Source organism: Salvia splendens, chromosome 16 (assembly GCF_004379255.2).
Source record: "Salvia splendens isolate huo1 chromosome 16, SspV2, whole genome shotgun sequence".
NCBI lineage: Eukaryota > Viridiplantae > Streptophyta > Magnoliopsida > Lamiales > Lamiaceae > Salvia > Salvia splendens.
Genome location: NC_056047.1, coordinates 30,578,031 through 30,599,947, shown reverse-complemented (window position 1 = coordinate 30,599,947; position 21,917 = coordinate 30,578,031). Strand labels below are relative to the sequence as shown.

Sequence of the window (21,917 nt, the reverse complement as noted above, 5' to 3'; positions counted from 1 at the left end):
AGATACTCCCTCCGTCCCACATTTAGAGTCAGTTTTAGTTATGGCTCAAGTTTTAAGGAAGAGTTGGTTGGTGTAATAAATGAAGTGAGATGGTAGAATGTGTAATAAATGAGGTGAGATGGTGGGGTAAAATTTTGATGTAATTTTGATGAAGAGTGGGGTAAAATTGTATGTCCAAATATGGAAAATTATAAAAGTGACTCTTAAACTGGGACGGACTTTTATGGCAAAAAGTGACTCTTAAACTGGGACGGAGGGAGTATTATTTAGCGAAATCAAACTTTCTGGAATATACTAGAAAAATATAATTAGTTGACAAAACACAAGATTAGACCTGAGCTGGTGATAGGGTTTTGCAGTTGGGCTCCACTGATTTCCATACATATAAATGGTAATTGAAATTTTGAAATAGAAAATTACTCTCTCTATCCCATCGAAATAAGTTAAATTTCATTTTTCATCGTTTCATAAAAATATTTCATATTTATTTATAGAGGAATAGTATTTTTTTAGAAAACTAGACCAATTCAGAGTAATAGTTAATTCATAGTATTAAAAGCATCACATTTTAAAGGACAATTATACCATTTCTTCTCTACTCTTATCAAATACCACTATAAACAAATATACTCCTTCCGTCCTAAAAAATATACATTTTTAGTTAGATGCAAGTTTTAATGCATAATTCGTCAAATATGTTTAAACATATGAACTTATAATTTCGTTTTCGTTTTGATACTCCTTCAATAGAAGGTTGTACGCCACTAACAAAATTTTACAACTATCTTATAAATATGTTTAAACATATGAACTATCAATTTCGTAGGATTACGACTCCCATTAGAGTGGGTCGCGAATAATATTAGAACCACGCTTCTAGTTTCAACAATTTACTATTAAGAAGTTTAATCTTATGAACTTGCTATTTCGTAGCATTATTGCTCCTACTGGGTGAGTCGCAATAATATTAGAAACTTCTTTTTACATAGATCAATTTATGGAGACTATATAACACAATGTTGCAATTATCGCTTAGTCATTTTAAACATAGTTTTTGCATAATTACTACATAAGTAGATTAGAAAAATAATCCAGTCAAACAGATAACACCAAATAAATATATAAATTCATTTATTACAAGGTAATTAATCATACCAGATAATTATATAGATTATTTAACTAGGGAGATTTAATTAAATAATTAATTTTTGTCTTATCCAAAACAAGAATTTTGAATTTGATAAGGTTTATTTTGGATAGTGGTTATCCAAATTGATTTAGGATATAACTAGATAGAATAGAATCTATCTAAATCCAATTATGATATTTTAGATTATATATGGATAAAATCGAATCCTAAAATTCAAGATAAATCTGAATCATACTAGGATATTTGAGAATAGAAATCTTTTCCAATTCATAAGATAAAGATAAAATTCAATCATTCTAAGATTTTAAAAAAATTAGATTGTTTAGAATATGAAGCTAGAATTTATCAAATCTATTAAGATTTATTGATAAAATTAATTTTTTATCAAAATTCAGTTAGATCATGTTATATCTTTATCCAAATCTATCTAGAATATTTTCTAAATAGAATTAAATCTATCAAAATCCATTGAAATTAATGATGATCCTGGTTAATATTTATTTAATCCAACTAGATTTATCTAAAATCTAAAAAATAGAAAAATGTATCCAAATCTTGGATTAATTTATCCAAATCTACTAATATATTCTAGATAGAATTAAATGTATTTATATCTACATGATAAGGATAAACTTAATTATTTAATTCGACTAGGATATTTTCTAAATAGAATTAATTCGATAAATATTCACAAGATAAAAATAAACATGGATTTTAATTTTCCAAATCTAGTACTCTCTCGGTCCCACCATAAATGAGGTGCTTCGTTTCGCACTTTTGGGAAAATGATATAAAATAGCTAAAGTGGATATAATGTAGAGTAAGAGATACCATAATGTAGATTAGACTATTCTCTATAATATTTCCTCTTACTTTAAATTACCTCCACTTTAACTATTTTATACTCCCTTTGTCCCATAATAGAAGTCACATTTTTCTTTTTGGTTTGTCGTAGAAAAGATGTCACATTTCCTTTTTTAGAAAAAGTTCTCTCTCACATTAATATAAATATATTATTTTCTCTTTCCACTTGACAAAAAAACATCTGCTGAAATCTCGTGGCATTTTCCAAGTATGTCATCTATTATGGGATGGATGGAGCATTATATTTCCAAAACGAGTGCAAAAATTAAGCGTCTCGCTTACGATGGGTTGGAGGAAATAAGATATATTCTAAATAGATATAAATCTATGAATATCTACTAGATATAGATAAACTTCATTAATATTTATTGTAATCTATCTAGTATTTATCTAGATAGAATTAAATAAATCCAAATCCATAAAATAGAGATAGAGTCCAAACTTAATTAGTTATAAACCTAACATATCTTAAATCTATATAAATCCATAAGACAAGATAAAAAATAATTATTATCCAGAATTTTATCAAATTAAATTTTAGATACTCCAGTTAGATATATGAAAGTCTGTCTTCTTATCTTCTTTCTGGATATTTTCGTCGTTATTTATCCTTCGCTGAAAACCCAAACGCGAGCTGGTAGTTGCATATTGATCAAGTCGGAAAGCTGAACGGATCCAGTGGACAATATCTTATGTCACATGCGTGTGTCCCTTGAGCGGATCCAATAGACAAGCCTTACTGATCAACTTGAAGTGTTTCCACCTACTCTGACTGTGTCGGGTGCGCGAACGGAGAAAACTCGAAGACTTTCAAAACCTTAACCCACAATACTATTACCTAGTAAAGGGAAGTAAGGATCGAATCCCACATAGAGGATGTGTTCTACATTTGTTAAGGACAGATTGAGAATGGCTGCTACTACCACGCTTTTAAAGTGGGTTAAGTTGAGATTGCTAAGGATCTAAACAAACTGAGTGGCTAACTAAACTGAACTGATCAACTCATTCTAATTGAAGAACTTGTACAACGGTTTCCTGAAATAGCCAAACAGAATAAAAAGTGAGCCAGTGTCAGAGCTCTGCAAGACGTACTCTAAGGTGAAACTTTACTAACAAACTCATCTTCCTCATAGAAACAAATCAGAGAACAGAGTAAAACGGATCTGCAGGGATTTCAATCATAACAAACTTGCATAAGGAAGCGAAACTCCAAAACTAACGCATGACTCCAAATTAAAATAGCAAGAAGACGACTACTCACATAGATAAACTGACCTACTCATAATCATGCAGCAATCTTAAATCGATAATCAGATCTACATCTACGAAAGTTAAATCAGACATGATCACGTCTTCAATCGACGTAAACAAACTCAGATCTACTCTACTGTACTCCAATGTACCAGATCTAAACATCCTAATCCAATCCATTCAACATATCTTCGCAACCAAGCAAAAATCGTAAGTTAACAACTCAGATCCAACAGATTTACAATAACGAGAAACTAAGTTGACAGATGCATCGTAAAACGAAAATCAAAGATGAATCAGACAACTCATGCATGGAAATAGAACAGTACAACAAAAACGGAAATGGTTCATCGGATTTACTTTGCAAAAACACTAGAGCTAATAACAACAAGAAAACATAAAACCAAACGTAGCAAGCACAAAGTAACTGATTGTTTCATCGTTCCTTCTCGGAATGAAATTACTGCACTAGAATGAAAGTGTGAAAAAACCAACACCAAACCACTGTTAAACTAAAACTAGACTATGAACCAAGTGTGTGTGGCGGAAATCAGGAGTTTGGAGTGTTGAGAGCCCCCATTTCAACCGTAGGAGATAGCTGAAGTCTATTGAGTGCTGCCTCCTTCCTCCTTCTCTATTTCCATTTATAGGAAGACGTGAGGTCTTAATCCTGATGCACTTTTTATTAGCACTATAAATACCTGCAAGTATACAGAGTAGAAATAGTATAGCTAAAGTTAGTACCAGATGTCGATCACGGGGAAAACAAACACAGGCTGTCTATCTTATACTAAAACTCAATTACTATTTGGAGAACCGAAAGTTTTGGGAATTTTTGAAAACAAAAAACAATAAAAAGCAAAGAAACAACTACTATTTGGAGAACCGAAAGTTTTTTTTTTTTTTTTTTTTTTTTTCAAAAAAAAAAAAAAAAAAAACTAATTGCAAATAAGTCACGGAGATAAAAGTATAGAAATAAGAGAATTCCAGGGATGTGCTTTCACAATTATTGTTATACAAATTCCAACTACAACACCCTAGCACAGTTTTTACTTTGATAGAACGAGTCATCTAGTTTATGCTCATGCGATGCAAACGTTGATTATAAACATTAGGGTTGTCAATCCTAAATACGTAACTCCTAGAAGCTCCTAAGACCCTTATAAAGTCCCCACTCTCAATTAACAGTGCCGTTTTAAAAGAAGCTAATTGTAGTGTCTATTAAGTGGATCTAACTCGCCAACCTCCTCTCACGGTTATGTAGCAAGTTCTATTAAATCATCACCGAATGTGTCACTCAAACGTGAAGTATTATGGAACAACTTAAGGAAGAAACAAAGTAAGAACAAATGGATGTTAAACAGAAATAAGAATTGTATGAACCAATTAAAGTTACTAACACATGCCTAGAATTCTATGAATTTAGTTACACATTATAGAATAAGCTAAAAACATTGATTGAAGGGAAGACAATGAAAAAATAAAAACTAAAGCAATAACCCAAAGGTTGAATCCTTATAGCCTTGATGATCTTGATTCCTTCTTCAACTCCTTGCACAATGAAGCACTCTAACTTTAAGCTCTAGAAATATTTGGCAAAGAGAAGATCTCTTTTTGATGAAGCTTCGGGGGGCTATTTATAGGGGAAAAATCGCCCCTCATCATATAAGGAAATGGTTGCAAAATATGGTAAATTTTGGAGAGAAAGTAGGGCAAATTCTGCTCGCCGCTATTTCCCAGCGGGCAGCTGCACCTTGGCCAGCGATCGTTGTGGGTTGGTCCGAGGCTTCTGTCTCTAGGCTGGAGGGCCGCTGCACTTTTTTCAACTGTCGCTAGCCATCATCCCATAACTCTCTAGACTCTCGGTAGCAGTCACCAGGAATACTCCAGCGGTCGCTGGGCGTGTCTTGACTTCATGCACAACTTCCCCGAAGCGGGCCGCTACTGGCTTAGCGGTCGTTGGGCGCCAGCGGTCGTCGGCAGAGTTGCAGCTGACTGCTGGACATGCAGAACAGCTCCAAATTTCCAACTTCGCATTTTGACTCCCTTTTTAGGCTCAAATATGCACATTTCTCATAAAACATGTCAAAATACCAAAATAGATAAAATATGCAAATAATGGACATGTAATGCAACTTTGACATTGAAAACAGACCAAAAGATGGCTTAAAACCGTGTAAAATCTGAGTGTATCAGATCCCTAGGGCAACTGTCCCTCAAAAGGTCACTCTTGCCCTTGCTTTAGGGTGCCTTAGGGCAACCGTGCAAAATCCGAGCGTATCAGATCTCCCAATCGGGTGCTCTTGTTGCTGCCAATTGCTTTGTCTTGATCTGTTTGTGCAGCAAAACAACTCCTATTCCTTCATCCGCTTGTCCGCCCAACTGATCAGTTCATTTTCCGAATATGGCGGACCTTTGCATACACCTGGCTCACAATTGCACGTTAGAATACATAATTGGGCCTTGTTTTAACACAGAACACATGCATGAAACGAGCCATATCAATATATTTTAATCTTATTATAAATAATATCTTCAAAATATATCCAAAATCAAATCTAGGGTTTAGGAAACCTAATTATTTTCAGAAGCTGGCGCAACCACACGAGCCAGGGAGGCAGGAACCGCCACTGACGGGCTCCCACCCGGTCCGTAGCCACTTCTAGAGTGCTTGACCTCACTGATCAGAACGTCACTGCTGTAGCAACCAACCCGACAACGTAACCACCGACGGAACTAGCATAGGGCCAAACCCCCGCTCTAGCGGGGGCTTGCCTGGTGTCGGCCGCCCATTTACACATAGGAGAGTTAAAGAGGTGGGAGTGGAAGGGAGAGAGTGGGGACATGGCACATAAAGAATGGGGAGGCGGAAATGGGTTGAAACGGAAAGGAGAGAGAAAAGGGAGTGAGAAAATAGAAGAGAAGAAGGGTGCCCATAGGAGAGAGAGAGTGGTTTTCTATTATTTGTCAGTTTTTAGTAAGTTTTGGAGTAAGACGGTTACTGATGCAGTCAGTCTCCAGGAAATAAATTATCCGTTGAGGGCCCGACTGATGAAAATCTAGATCGGAAGTAGAAGGGTACTCAAGCACATAACCGGCAATCCACCACCACCAAAACCAGAGGCGGCCGATTACACCTATTGGGAGGAAACAGATTTGATAGTTTTCTCGTAGATATTGGATAATATTGAAACTAATATTATGGTCGACTTAACTCATCACCAAATTGCCCAAGCTTTGTGGGAAAGCTTGGATGTGACTTTCGAAAGCTCTTCCTATCCCTACCTGTTGTACGACCTGGTGGAGAAAGCGGGACAAATCACACAAGGAGAATAAGATCTCGAAAGATGTTGGCAACACTTACACGGGACATGGATTGATGTGGATCGATGCCAACATCAACCTGTTGATTGTTGTGACAAAGGAATTGGGCAGTTCTGACGGTATAGCGGAACGCAACGATTGTTCAAGTTCCTAACCGGCCTCCACACGTGATAAGATTCGGTCAAACGGGATATTCTCAAGGAAACTCCTTGGCCCTCAGCGGAGGTTATATACGTCTTGATCAAGAGGGAAGCCGTCCAACTCAAAATTATGCCGGCAACAACCACAAATCCAACCGGCAACGAGCGTGATCGGTCTCAATTTTGCAGCCCGAAACCAGCAATGAACGGGAACTCCGCCTCAATGCTCCGGAGCACCAGCCACCACCAAACGCCGCCAGTTCAAACAAGACAAATCGAAGCTTTAGTGTTCTCATTGTGGAAAACAGAAACATAAAAAAGAATCGTTGTTTTTCATGGTCTTTCATATTCTTGGCGGTCTTCGTGTCATCGAATATTCAAGAGAGAATAACAACACAAACCAAATGAAGAAACTCATGCGTTCAAGCAATTCACGTGACATGAAAATAATATATATTCCCCTTGCATGCACCAGCACGTCTCGGGGAGCCCGATGGACTGCCCATCCCCGCAATCGCAACTTGATGATTACGACATCCAAGCAGCCATCGGCACTGTTGCCTCGATGTCTCCATGATGATGATTCTCCAACCACAATCGCAGTGCTACTTTCTCATCGACGCGATTTGATTCTCCACGGAATCAAAGATTGCTTGTGCCTTCTCCACGTGATGATCTTCGTACTCGACCACAAATCTTCTAATCAGTATCATGAACTGAGCGTACGACCTTTGGGTGGGAAAAACTTGTCAAAATCGAAAGGACTCGACTAGAAAAGAAGATAGATCTCCAGTTCAATGAAGAACTGAAAATTTCCACTACCAGTAAGTAGGCCACAACTTTTGAAGTAAAGTAGGTCACCAATCTTAACAGAAAATTTTTTGAGTACCAAAACTAACCTAGAAAGATTAATAAATAAAAAGAATTTAGGGAAGTAGTGAGCATCACCAACATAACTCATCTTTCTGCAATCATTCCATCTATGGATTATATGAACAGGACCCTCTACGCCTCTTCTTCTTCTTCTATACATATGGGCATGTACATACCGTGACATGACCTATGATCTTGCTTTACAAAATGGAATATAATGTTACAATTTAGAAGAAAACTAAGATTCGCACCTCCCAACTTCCTATGATCGATGCTTTACAAATGTACTTTTGATCATCCAAAGAAATTTCGAGACTATCATGAAGCATGGCCACAATATATATACTGACGAGAAACAATAGTGAATAAGATACTCTGCCCGGAGGAATGAGTATTTCTTTGTCAACTTTTACCAATCATTGCTGCAAAATTCTTCCCCGACAGCTACCAATAAAAATGATCTTTGCAGCAACCTAAAGAACTATTTGACGGAAGAAAAGGGAAAATCTCAGGAACAAGACTACACAATTATTAAAGAAGAATAGAGACATTTGGAGGTTGAATTACATCTTTGAAGTGTGAAAGAAAATTTCTATTACCAGAAACTTCCTGTGAAGCTTTGGAATAAAAGATGACCCGATGTAGCAAATGCAATAAGAACACTAGTCTGCATCTGACATAAAAGAGTGTTAATTATATAATGTAAAATGATTATGAAGAAGCATGTGAAGTCATCACACAAAATACCTTTCCCTTTCTGTAGCAACTTGTAAGAAGTAGATCGACATTTGGAGAAATTACTACTCGGAGATAAAGTAGACATGTATCTCCTTTCGCGACCAAAGAAGTAGGAGAGAGCCTTCGTGTCTCACCTTTAGAGGAGTATCCTCTAAAAGTACAAGGATCCATTTGTTTCTCTGCATAAAGAGATTTTGCAGTTGCAACAACAAACAAATTTACAAACGTTAAACAGAGAATTTAACTTTCCATATGCTTGGAGTAGAGCAACATAACAGATTCCAGACCCTAACTAGTCAAAATAAAGAATGAACTTAAGATGAATACAAAACAAACTGAACAACTCAACCAAAAAGGTACGACTGCGAAAAGTAATCGAGACCACTGAAAAGAAACTATGCACTATTGAAAAGATGCTACAACAAAAAAGGTGACAGAGATGGTTGTTCTAACTAACTACGGCCTTCTTCTACGTTCCACAAAAGTAAATTAGCTAAGCATCCATGGCAGATCCAAACATAGTATTTAACATAAAACGAGCTAGAAAATAAATTTGAGAAAGATCCATGCAATTCAGACGTAAAGGAAACAAATCAACATGAAACTACTCAAACTCCATGCAACCAACATCTCAATCTCAGATCCAGGCATAAACAAGCAAATACAAAGAGATTCAAATGTTACACTCAAATCTAGACTAGCAATCAGAGATCAACATAATCAAACTCAGATAAACAAGCTTCAACTCGGAATACATCAGATCTGAACAAACTTCAAACAAAAAAACTCCATCTCATAAACGATCTTCGACAATCTCAACTTAAATCACAGAATTCCAAACTCAGATTCAAGATCGAGCAACAAAACGGAAAACAACAAGAGTTAACTAAGAGAAAAACATCAAAACAACTACTGTCACGACCGCCCCCTAGGGTTAATAAAAGCGGGCGATCGCGACTTAAAGGGGCTTAATGAACGGGCATAGAAGACTAGGGTTTCAATAAAGGTTTGACCAAAAATTTAAGTTTAATAAATAAAACAACCAAAAGTATTTATGTTCAACAAGTAAAAGACTAAGGGTTTAGCATTTATTCAAAATAAGTAACGAGTTTGCACAAATCCCAAATGAAACAGTTTTAGAATTTAAATAAAAAGTATGTAAAGCAAACATCATAGCGGAAGCATCCAAGAGAAGAGTGACGTCATGTGTGAAGACACGACGACGCTCGGAGTTTCAAAACAACCATAGTTTATTATTAATTCCGGCTCAACACCACCAACCGCTCGTCGCTGCTCAACCTGCACATAGAGAAAACATATGCAGGGCTGAGTACTTTTGAAAATACTCAGTGGCTCATGCCGAAAACATTTTAATTAAGAGTACATATTATCATGACATACGTAGGTAACCATCGGGGTTTGAGCTTTATAAAGGCCCGAGGCACCAAAATATTTTCCATTGTTCAAAACAGCGACTGCGCAGTCATTTTTCCCTATCGTCATCAACCATATCTGCCAATACATGACAAGGAATGCGGCCGCAAACCAGGTCACTAGACCGGCCAGGCCGTACGCTAGCACACAGTCTACCATAGGTGTACACTAATCCAAGTAGGGTTTGCGGCCCTACGAGGACCCGAATTCGATTTATATAACAGTGGCAACAGCCACATCAGATAGACACGTTAAAACAAATCACGGCATGATAATCGCTTTAAACCACCCTTATAGCTCCACAGTCATACGTAAAAGATTTTAGTAAAAGAAAACCCACAAAAATGTAGGGTAGAAAAGAAGCCCACCTCGACCGTTTAGATTTCGACTACTGCTTTCCCTTTGTTATCACGCTTCGCGCACGAGTTATTACCTTTAGGTAATATATATATCTTATCAGTCACAACCATCGACTTAATATTATGCATGTCTCTATCGTTTCCCTTTTCCCATATTTGAATAACACATCACGTCATCACATAGATACATCAAGTAATTCACTTGTAACAACATAGTGTTTTTGTCAAGATAGAAATCTGGCAGCACTGCGTAACTATTTTGTAAAAATTATTAAAACTTCACCCGACTTCCGTTGGGGCTAAAACTTTACCACAAAGCAGTAGACTCATAAAATAACTTCCAGTTTAAAAATCACGCAAAAATAACCTTTTTAGGTCGGTCAAATAGAAAACATAACCTACTGGTCGAGAAAACAGTTTCTGCCAGAAATGCGCAGTCAAATTTAAAAATTCACCAAAAATCCATCTTTTATCCAAATGAGTTGAATTTAACAAACAACACAGAAGACATCATGATGTTTACTTAGGAAAAAGAATCGATCAAATTGGAGTTCATTTGGTCGGTCAAATACATATCGAAACCTACTGTCCGAATTCACAGTTTTAAATGCTTCAAAATTTCGAATTAGGGTTTTATCCGCATTCATTCAAACACAACCTTTTCATGGTTTTAACACACATACATGCTTAAAAGAGTCCTCACACTCATGTTTTCATAACATCATATATATCATTCACCATAGATTCATTAGATCATCATACGAATTCATTCAAAACACAAACACACATACAAACACAAATTCCCACCGATTAAATCCCTTAGATTTTAAATCCCTACACTCACTAGATGCATGAGGGAAACAAAAGAAGAGTTGGGATGGAAAGGATGAAGAATGGAGGTTTGATTTTACCTTCTTTGGACGAAACAAACGGTAGGAACGAATAAAAGTCTTGCTTCTTCAACAATCTCTTGGAAATTCGAAAGAATATTTGAGTAGAGTGGAAGAACAAGTGGGAGAGAAGTGGAGCAAGGGGAGGGGGCGTGTGAAATGAGAGAGGGGGCATGTGATTTGGGGCTAGGGTTTGGGGTTGGTTATATTTATAAGGTTAGAATAAAATCTCTCATTTAATTGCATGAAGATGTGGAGGATTAATTAAAAGATATTTGGAGGAGATTTGGGGGAGGAATTAGCGTGAATTGGAGGGAGAAATTAAGGTGAGATTTTCGAAAATCATGGCTAATTGATTAGTCTTTGATTTAATTTGGTATTTTCACGGAGCAGAATAAAATAATACGGAGCAGGAAAATTAATAATAATTCTCCCCAAATTAAATGGTAGTAGGCGTGTGATTTAACTCCTTCCACAAGGAATAATTTCCAAATCTTTAACAAAATAAGACAAGGCAAGATTTGCTAGGATATTCCAATTTAATCATGGAAAGAAATAATTAAGGGATCAAAATAAAAAATGAATAATTTCTTCTCCCACAAATTAGGAAATTTCGAAATTGCTGTCCGGAATTTTGCAAATTTTCATCTAGCAGTCGGCTATGGAATTTGACATTTTTTGCAGTTTCATCCTGTTTCCATGACCTATCTCATGTTCTTCCGATTTCTCATCAGAATTATATTCTCAAAGCTCTATATGTTTTATTTGATACCTCTAAACCATTTAATTCTTAGAATGGACAGGTTAAGTCCAATGAAACTCAATCATTGCATTGTTGTTCTTGCTTCCTTAATTAATTTTGGAGCCTTCCCGACTAAAGACATCCTTAGCAATGTTGCAACAATTTGAAGTCTGTTCATAACCAAGTAAGACTGTTGGGTCAAATTTCGAATCCTTGATACTAGACGGTAGGGAAATGCAGTAGTCGACTCGAATATACACAAGGAATAAGTTTCTATAGTCAGACATGCTCAAAAATGACACACCACTCCCGGGAGAAAAGGAAGTGGGATGATTCTCAGACTCCTTACGGCGGAAAACGGTACCAGTCGAGTCAGCATCGATCTCAACACGGAGGAGGACAACATACTTCTAGTCAGAGAGGAGACTACCGATCCAGGGCACCACAGTGCAACGTGTGCTCTAAGTATCACTTCGGAGAATGTCGACATCAAAACGTTACCAAGTGTTACAACTGCGGAGGGAATGGTCACTTCTCTAGGGAGTGTCCGAGCAAGAAGGAAGGATCGGGATTGAGGCAGAACGATCAAGGATCCCGTCAGCAACCAAGGGCACCGCAGGGTGAATCGAGAGGAAATCACGACCAGCCGTCACGACAACAACCACCCCACCGCCCAATACTTCTGACTCAAGCTAGAGCGTACGCGTTGGAACAAAAACAACCGAAGATGGAGCGAGGTGATCGCGAAAAAGGAAACCTGACAGGTATGGGTGAAATTCTCGACACTCCTGTCGTTGTGTTGTTTGATACGGGCTCATCGCTTTCATTCGTATCTGATTTGTATGTGAATACATTGAGCTTGCTTGTTAGCAAATCTGAACTTAAAGATGGTATTGTCTTCACCAGTGGGTGGGACAATAGAAATCTCTCGAACATGCTCGAACATAGAAATCGTTATGGGAAACCTTAAGTTAGTCGCTCACGATCGCGAATTTTAGGGATGGATTGGTTGACCGTGAATTTTGCGACGATTCGTTGTAATGAGAGACAAATATCTCTACAAGCTCCGGGGAAAGGAACCCATCGTGTACCATGGAATCTCGATGAACCAGCGAACCGCTATAATCTCTTCACTTCAAGCTACCGCAATGATGAAGAAAAGGCATCCTGCATATCTCGTTTATCTCCACGGAGAGGAGATGGAGGAAAGGAAAGTGGAAGACGTCGCTGTTGTGCGAGAATTTCCAGATGTTTTTCCCAAAGCGTTACCTGGACCGCCGCCAGATCGACAAGTGGAGTTTACAATCGACCTCGAACCAGGAGCCGCACCTGTGTCTAAGGCACCGTATCGAATGGCGCCTAAGGAGTTGGAGAAACTCAAGATACAACTTCAAGAGCTCATGGACCTAGGATTCGTTAGGCCTAGTGTCTCACCGTGGGGCACACCGGTGCTTTTCGTCAAGAAAAAGGACGGGTCGATGAGAATGTGTATCGACTATAAAGAGTTGAACAAATTGACTCTCAAGAATGAGTATCCACTGCCGAGGATAGATGACCTGTTTGACCAACTCCGAGGAGCCGGCGTGTTTTCAAAGATGGACTTAAGGCCCGGATATCACAAACTGAGAGTTCGAAAGGAGGACATACCGAAGACCGCATTTCGTACAAGATATGGTCACTATGAGTTTGTTGTGATGTTGTTCGGTCTAACAAATGCACTTGCGGTATTCATGGACTTGATGAACCGGGTATTCCATCCGTACTTGGATAAATTCGTTTTGGTCTTCATAGATGACGTCCTGGTGTAGTCGAAGAACGGGAAGGAGCATGAGGAGCATCTACGAATCGCTTTGGAGACGTTGAGGACCGAGAAGCTATAAGCCTAATTTAGCAAGTGTGAATTTTAGCTGAAAGAAGTAAACTTTCTTGGACACATTGTATCGGCAGAAGGAACCCAAGTGGATCCGGCCAAAGTTGAGGCAACTCTTGAAAGAGAAATTGACCACCGCGTCAGTGTTAGCTGTGCCGGAGCCTGGAGTGAACTACGTAGTCTGCACCGACGATTCGAAGGTGGGACCAGGATGCGTGTTGATGCAGAACATCAAAGTGATCGCCTAAGTGTTACGACAATTGAGACAGCACGAGTTGAACTACCCAACCCACGACTTGGAGCTAGCAGCAGTAGTGCATGCCCTAAAGATTTTGAGGCACCATCTCTACGGAGTTCGATGTGAAATCTTTACGGACCACATGAGCCTGAAATTTTCCTTCGAGCAGAAAGATTTGAACATGCGACAACGAAGATGGCTCGAATTAGTAAAGGACTACGATTGTGGCATCACCTAACACCCTGGCAAAGCAAATGTAGTTATAGATGCTTTGAGCCGAAGGAACCATTCGCAACTAGCTGCTTTTCTGACGGAAGATGAAAGTCTAATACGAGAGTTTAGTAAAATGCAATTGGAAGTGGTAAGGGCACCTGAAACAGTGGAAGGCCGAATTGCCACCTTAGTGGTTGAACCTAATCTAAGAACGAGAATCGTTGCAGCACAACGGATGGATACGACAATGCCCTCACTTTTGAAGGGAGACTGTGCGTACCAAACGACGTGGAACTCAAGAACGAGATCATGAGTGAATCTCATGAGACTCCATACACCGCTCACCCGGGAAGCACGAAGATGTATCAAGACTTGAAAAAGTCCTTTTGGTGGAATGGCATGAAGAGAGACATAGCGGCATTTATGGAGCGCTGCTTAGCCTGCAAGCAAGTGAAGGCTCTACATCAACGACCGTACGGAAAGTTGCAACCACTTGAAATTCCCGAGTGGAAATGGGAGCACATCGCTATGGATTTTGTGACGGCATTGACAAAGACGCAAAAAGGGAATACTGCCATATAGGTAATTATAGACCGACTCACCAAGTGTGCGCATTTCATACCGATTCCCGTAACGCATGGATCGAGCAAGCTAGCTCAGATCTACATAAAGGAAATAGTGCGACTGCATGGAGTCCTAGTGACAATCACGTCCGACCGTGACCCGAAATTCACTTCAAGATTTTGGATGAGTCTGCAACGCGAGCTTAGAACTCGATTGAATTTTAGCACGGCGCTTCACCCGCAGACCGATGGACAATCCGAGAGGGCGATCCAAACTCTTGAGGACATGTTAAGAACCGTGGTGCTCGACCGCAGAGGAAGTTGGGAATCAGTGCTACCGCTGATCGAATTTGCTTACAACAACAGTCTCCAAGCAACGATAAACATGGCACCGTACGAAGCCTTGTATGGAAGAAAGTGTAGATCTCCGCTCTATTGGGACGAAGTTGGCGAACGAAGAGTACTTGGACCTGATGCAGTTAAAGAAATGATTAAAATTTGTTCGACAAATTCGTGAAAAAGAAAATCAAACAAGCCCAGGACAGACAAAAGTCGTACGCGGATGTCTGACGAACCGACTTGCAATTTCAAGCCGGAGACAAAGCTTTCCTCAAAGTATTCCCGTCGAGAGGGATAACGCGTTTTGGTGTTAAGGGAAAGTTGAAACCGCGATTTATCGGGCCTCATGAAATTCTAGAAGGAGTAGGACCCATTGCGTACCGACTGGCGCTACCGCCAAGTCTCGGAAATGTGCATAGCGTCTTTCACGTATCACAGTTGCGGAAATACGTGTTCGACCCAAAGCATGTGATTCATTACGAAGAAGTTGCGTTGAATTCCGACTTGAGCTACGAGGAGAGACCCCAAATGGTCCTGGACAGAAAGGTTCAGAATTTGAGAAATAAATCGATAGTTAGCGTAAAAGTGTTGTGGAGAAACCACGGGTACGAAGAAGCCACGTGGGAACTTGAGGACAAGATTATGGAATTGTACCTAGAACACTTCTCATGAAGGGACCAAATTTCGGGTTGAAATTTCTTTTAAGAGTGGTAGGATGTAACGCCCCACTTTCGGAACCCTAATTTGCGAAGCATAAAATTTTTGCATTTAATGCTTTTAATGTCGTGAAGTATGTGAATTAAATGATGAGTGAATTAAATGATGAGTGAATTAATTGCATATTTTCTGTATGACCTAATTGCGTTTTGGAATTTAGATTTGATTTGATTAGTCAAATCCGTTGAGCATATGACGTGGTTGTTGAATAGTTAAAGATGTGGAACATATGACGTGGCCATTGAAAGGTCAAAGTGTTGAGAATATGTGGTGGAAGTGAAAATGGTTGAAATTGTGACGTGGTTGTGTTAATAATCTATGCGGGGTGAAATATATTGTGGCGAATTATTTCTTAAGGGATGAGTGAGATTAAATAGGAGCATCAGTATTCATTTGGCATTTTCGACCCTGTTATTATTGGAGAAGAAATCCTATTTTTCCTTGGATTTAATTAATTGCTTGGGATATTTATCCAAATTAAATCCAAAGTCCGATTATTCCTTATTCTCTCCATGTGAAAATGACACCTATGCCTTACACCATGGAGATTTCGAAATTCTCCTATTTATGGGAGGAGGAAATTATTCATTATATATTTTGATCCCTTATTTATTCCCTTCCATGAATAAATATAAACATCCTAGCAAATCTTACAATATCTAAGGAGATCTTGCCATATTCTATTTAAATTCGGATTTGAATTTAATTCCTTGTGGGAGAATATATATAAAAATCGCCTACTCATTATTTATTGGGAGGATTTATTATTTTCTGCTCCGTAGCATTTTATTCTACTCCGTGAAATACCAAATTAAATCATAGGCTAATTAAATAGCCTAAAATTCGAAAATCCTCTTATTTCTCCCCAGATTTCACGCCAATTCCTTTCCCCCATATCTTCTCAAATCTCTAATTATTTAATTGTGGGATTATATTCTTGATCTCTATAAATACATGAGAAAACCCTAACCGTAACCCCACTAACTACAGGCCTACTCCCTCTCCCTCAGGCCACTCTCCTTTCCCCACTCTCTCCCAATTTTTCTCCATAAATTCTTCATCTTTTGAGAAGAATTTAAGTTGAAGCCTTAAGAATTTTTGAAGAATAAAGATTATACTTTGTTTCTACCGATTGCTTTTGATCAAGAAAGGTATAATTGAATTTCTTTTCCTCATCCTCTCCATTGAAACCTTGATTTTGATTCCATCATGCATATAATAAGTGTAGAGATCGTAGATCTAATATTTAATCGGGTGGGATTGATGGTTACATGAAAAAGAGGATATGTATATGCATTTAGGTTGTTTATGAATGAACTTGTGGATGATTTGTGGTGAATGCTATGTGATTATATGAGGACATGATGGTGAGATCTTTTTGAAGCATCATTATGTGTTGGAAGTATGAATATATATGTTGGGATGAATATTTGATAAACCCTAATTCGAAATTTGGAAGCATGACAACTGTGGTGTTCAGACAGTAGATTCCGACGTGTGTTTGACTGACCAAACGATCTTATTTTGGTGCGAAATTTTAACTGAGTAAACTTCAAGGTGTCTTCTGTGTTGTGTGTGAATATCAGCCCTTTTGAAATCGACTGCGCAGTTCTGTCAGAATTTGTATTCTCGACCAGTGAGTTTTGTTTTTGATTTGACCGACCTAAGGATGTGATTTTTATGTGAAATTTTAACTAGATGATCTTTGATATATCTACTGTATTGTGGTAAAATTTCAGCCCCAACGGAGGTCGGATGGATATTTAACGATTTTTACTAAAACGACTTCGCTCTTCTGCCAAATTTAAGTCATGCAAAAACAGACTATGTTGTTAAGCGTTGAATGATATACATGATGCATATGTGTTAAGAAACTCATTCAATGATGTAATGATGTGTTGTGCGTTGATGTATGCTATGGTGCGTTTCCTTATGTTGATAAAATGAATTGATGGGAAAAGGGAAACGTTGGGGACATGCATGATTTTGAGTCGATAATTGGGACTGATTTGTGATACACATAAATTTTAAAGGTGATAACTCGAGCTCTCAGCGTGATAGCAAGGGGAAGAAAGTGCTTGAGATCTAAGCCGTCGAGGTGGGCTCTTCTTTTAAATAAGGACCATATCCTAAAGCTAAACCCCGATGGTTACTTATGTGTAGCATGATAAATAATACTTTTATTGAAAATGTTTTCGGCATGAGCTCACTGCGTATTTTATAGTACTCAACCCTGCATGTGTTTTCCCTATGTGCAGGTTGAGCGACGACGAGAGTATGGTGGTGTTGAGCAAGTTAATTGAAGAATGAATTGTTTATCTTTGATCTGTGAGTGTCGTTGTGTTTTCATACATAATTTCACTCTTCTTTTGGATGCTTCCGCTGAAACCTCTTTTACTTATTGTTTGATCTTGACACTATTTTGAGTTCCGTTTAGAATCTAAAGATATGATACGTTTTGGAGTACGTTGAACCCTTTGTTATCTTGAATACCAATGATTATAATTGTTTTCTCCTTTGGTCCATCTGTCAAAGCGTCACCCTGACCCTTTTCTCTTGATTTATTGTTCATTTACTTCCTTGGTCAAACCCCTTTTTATAAAACCCTAGCCCCTTTTATTTGATTGCATTTAAGTCCTGTTATGTCACGATCGTCGCATTTAATTACCCTAGAAGGGCGGTCGTGACACATATGTTTTGGGTCCCGTAACACCTTCCGGTTCAAAAGTTATGGCCTTCTGAAGATATGAAGGAATAAAGTGAGGATGTATTGATGGGTGCTATCATACCAACGGTAATGCATCGGATCCCATCAGAACTCCGAAGTTAAGCGTGTTTGTACTAGAGTAGTACTAGGATGGGTGACCCCTTCAGAAATCCTCGTGTTGCACCTCATTTTTCGAGTACGTCAACATTTTTTTACATCATTTTAGTTCTATTTCCATTGGTATTACTATGGTGCGAAAATCAATGAACTGCTAGTGGTTAAAGAATACGAAGAAGAAAGGTCAGAAATTCTTCGCGCGCTGATAACGAGCGGGTCCCACAGCCTTAAACGTGCTGAAAAATAGCATTTATGATAAAAAAGTGCCCAACATGGCCCGAAAAGACCTTTTTTTGCTCCCGGCAATAGTTGCAGGATGAGAACGTGGGGCTCGGCGAGAGCTTCGCGATCATATGCTGTGGGTCCCGTAACTCCTTCTGGTTCAAAAGTTATGGCCGTCTGAAGGGTGGGTGATCAGAACGTGCGGACGGGAGCGTACGATGTAAAAGAATAAAGTGCGGATGTATTGATGAGTGCGATCATACCAGCGCTAATGCACTGGATCCCATCATAACTCCGAAGTTAAGCGTGCTTGTGCTAGAGTAGTACTAGGATGGGTGACCCCCTTGGAAGTCCTCGTGTTGCACCACATTTTTCATATATGGCAATATTTTTTAAAATCATTTTAGTTCTATTTTCGTTGGTATTACTACGGTACGAAAATCGATAACCTGCTAGTGGTTGAAGTGTACGAAGAAGGAAGGTAAGAAATTCTTCGTGCGCTGATAACAAGCGGGTCCCACAGCCTTAAACGTGCCAAAAAAAGCATTTATGGTCGAAAAATGCCCAAAACGGCCCGAAAAGACCTTTTTTTTGCTCCCGGCCATAATTGTGGGCTGAGGAGGTGGGGCTCGGCGAGAGCTTCGCAATCATATGATGTGCGTCCTGTAACTCCTTCCGGTTTAAAATTGGCCGTCTAAAAGGTGGGTGATCAGAACCTGCGGACGGGAGCGTACGATATGAAAGAATAAAATGCGGATGTATTGATGGGAGCCAACGCTAATGCACCGGATCTCATCAGCACTCTCAAGTTAAGCTTGCTTTTGCTAGAGTACTACTAGTATGGGTGACATCCTCGGAAGTCCTCGTATTGCACCCCCTTTTCGAGTACGTCAATATTTTTTTACATCATTTTTCGAGTACGTCAATATTTTTTTACATCATTTTAGTTCTATTTCCGTTGGTATTACTATGGTGCGATAATCAATGACCTGCTAGTGGTTTAAGAGTGCGAAGAAGGAAGTTAAGAAATTCTTCGCGCGCTGATAACGAGCGGGTCCCACAGCCTTAAACGTGCTGAAATACAGCATTTATGGTCAAAAAGTGCCCAAAACGGTCCAAAATGACCTTTTTTTGGCTCCTAGAAGTAGTTGCGTGTGGAGGACGTGGGGCTCGGTGAGAGCTTCGCGATCATATGTTGTTGGTCCCGTAATTCCTTCCGGTTCAAAAGTTATGGCCATCTGAAGGGTGGGTGATCAGAACCTGCGCACGGGAGCGTATGATATGAAAGAATAAAGTGCGGATGTATTGATGGGTGCGATCATACCAACGCTAATGCATCGGATTCCATCAGAACTCTGAAGTTGAGCATGCTTGTACTAGAGTATTACTAGGTTGGGTGACCCCCTCAGAAGTCTTCGTGTTGCACCCCATTTGTCGAGTACGTCAATATTTTTTTACATCATTTTAGTTCTATTTCCGTTGGTATTACTATAGTGTGAAAATCGATGAACTGCTAGTGGTTAAAGAATACGAAGAAGGAAGGTCAGAAATTCTTCACACGCAGATAGAAAGCGGGTCCCACAGCCTTAAACGTGCTGAAAAAAGTATTTATGGTAAAAAAGTGTCCAAAATGGCCCGAAAAGACCTTTTTTTTGCTCCTGGCAATAGCTGAGGGATGAGAACGTGGGGCTCGGTGAGAGCTTCACGATCATATGTTGTGGGTCCCTTAACTCCTTCCGGTTCAAAAGTTATGGCCGTCTGAAGGGTGGGTGATCAGAACCTGCGGACGGGGAGCGTACAATATAAAAGAGTAAAGTGTGGATGTATTGATGATTGCGATCATACCAGCCCTAATGCACTGGATCCCATCAGAACTCCGAAGTTAAGCGTGCTTGTGCTTGTGCTAGAGTAGTACTAGGATGGGTGACCCCTCGGAAGTCCTCGTGTTGCACCCCATTTTTCGAGTATGTCAATATTTTTTTACATCATTTTAGTTCTATTTCCGTTGGTATTACTACGGTACGAAAATCGATGATCTGCTAGTGGTTGAAGTGTACGACGAAGGAAGGTAAGAAATTCTTCACGCGCTGATAACAAGCGGGTCCCACAGCCTTAAACGTGCAAAAAAACAGCATTTATGGTCGAAAAGTGCCCAAAACGGCCCGAAGAGACCTTTTTTTGCTCCCGGCCATAATTGTGGGCTGAGGACGTGCGGCTCGGCGAGAGCTTAGCAATCATATGATGTGCGTCCCATAACTCCTTCCGGTTTAAAAGTGGCCATCTGAAGGGTGAGTGATCAGAACCTGTGGACGGGAGCGTACGATATGAAAGAATAAAGTGCGGATGTATTGATGGGAGCCAACGCTAATGCACCGGATCCCATCAGCACTCCCAAGTTAAGCGTGCTTATGCTAGAGTACTACTATGATGGGTGACCTCCTCGGAAGTCCTCGTGTTGCACCCCATTTTTCGAGTACGTCAATATTTTTTACATCATTTTAGTTCTATTTCCGTTGGTATTACTATGGTGCGATAATCAATGACCTGCTAGTGGTTAAAGAGTACGAAGAAGGTAGTTAAGAAATTCTTCGCGCGCTGATAACGAGCGGGTCCCACAGCCTTAAACGTGCTGAAAAACAGCATTTATGGTCAAAAAGTGCCCAAAACGGCCCGAAACGACCTTTTTTTTTGCTCCCAGTAGTAGTTGCAAGTTGAGGACGTGGGGCTTGGTGAGAGCTTCGCGATCATATGTTGTTGGTCCCGTAACTCCTTCTGGTTCAAAAGTTATGGCCGTCTGAAGGGTGGGTGATCTGAACCTACGCACGGGAGCGTATGATATGAAAGAATAAAGTGCGGATGTATTGATGGGTGCGATCATACCAACGCTAATGCATCGGATCCCATCAGAACTCTTTAGTTAAGCGTGCTTGTAATGCCCGTACTTTTAAAGTACTAAATTAAAGTATGTCATGAAATAATTAATATAGAATATTTATGCATGCTATGTTTCTCGTTAAATGTGCTTTGGAAAATAGTGTGGTTTCTATGTGATGATGTGATTTTTTTTTTGGAACGTCCTTTTTTTTAACATTGAGAGACATGTTGAAGGTCTCGTTGAAAGAATGACGACGATATTGCTATATTTAGCAAGACGAATGAAATACGT

At 39.2% G+C, this 21,917-nt stretch overlaps 4 pseudogenes; all 4 read left to right on the top strand.

The window, feature by feature from the left end:
- Positions 1–18,480: 18,480 nt before the first annotated feature.
- LOC121773043 lies at positions 18,481–18,599 on the top strand (annotated as a pseudogene).
- A 401-nt stretch (positions 18,600–19,000) lies between these two features.
- On the top strand, positions 19,001–19,119 carry LOC121773030 (annotated as a pseudogene).
- Positions 19,120–20,061: 942 nt separating this feature from the next.
- LOC121773057 lies at positions 20,062–20,180 on the top strand (annotated as a pseudogene).
- A 402-nt stretch (positions 20,181–20,582) lies between these two features.
- Positions 20,583–20,706, top strand: LOC121773052 (annotated as a pseudogene).
- The last annotated feature ends 1,211 nt before the right edge of the window (positions 20,707–21,917 follow it).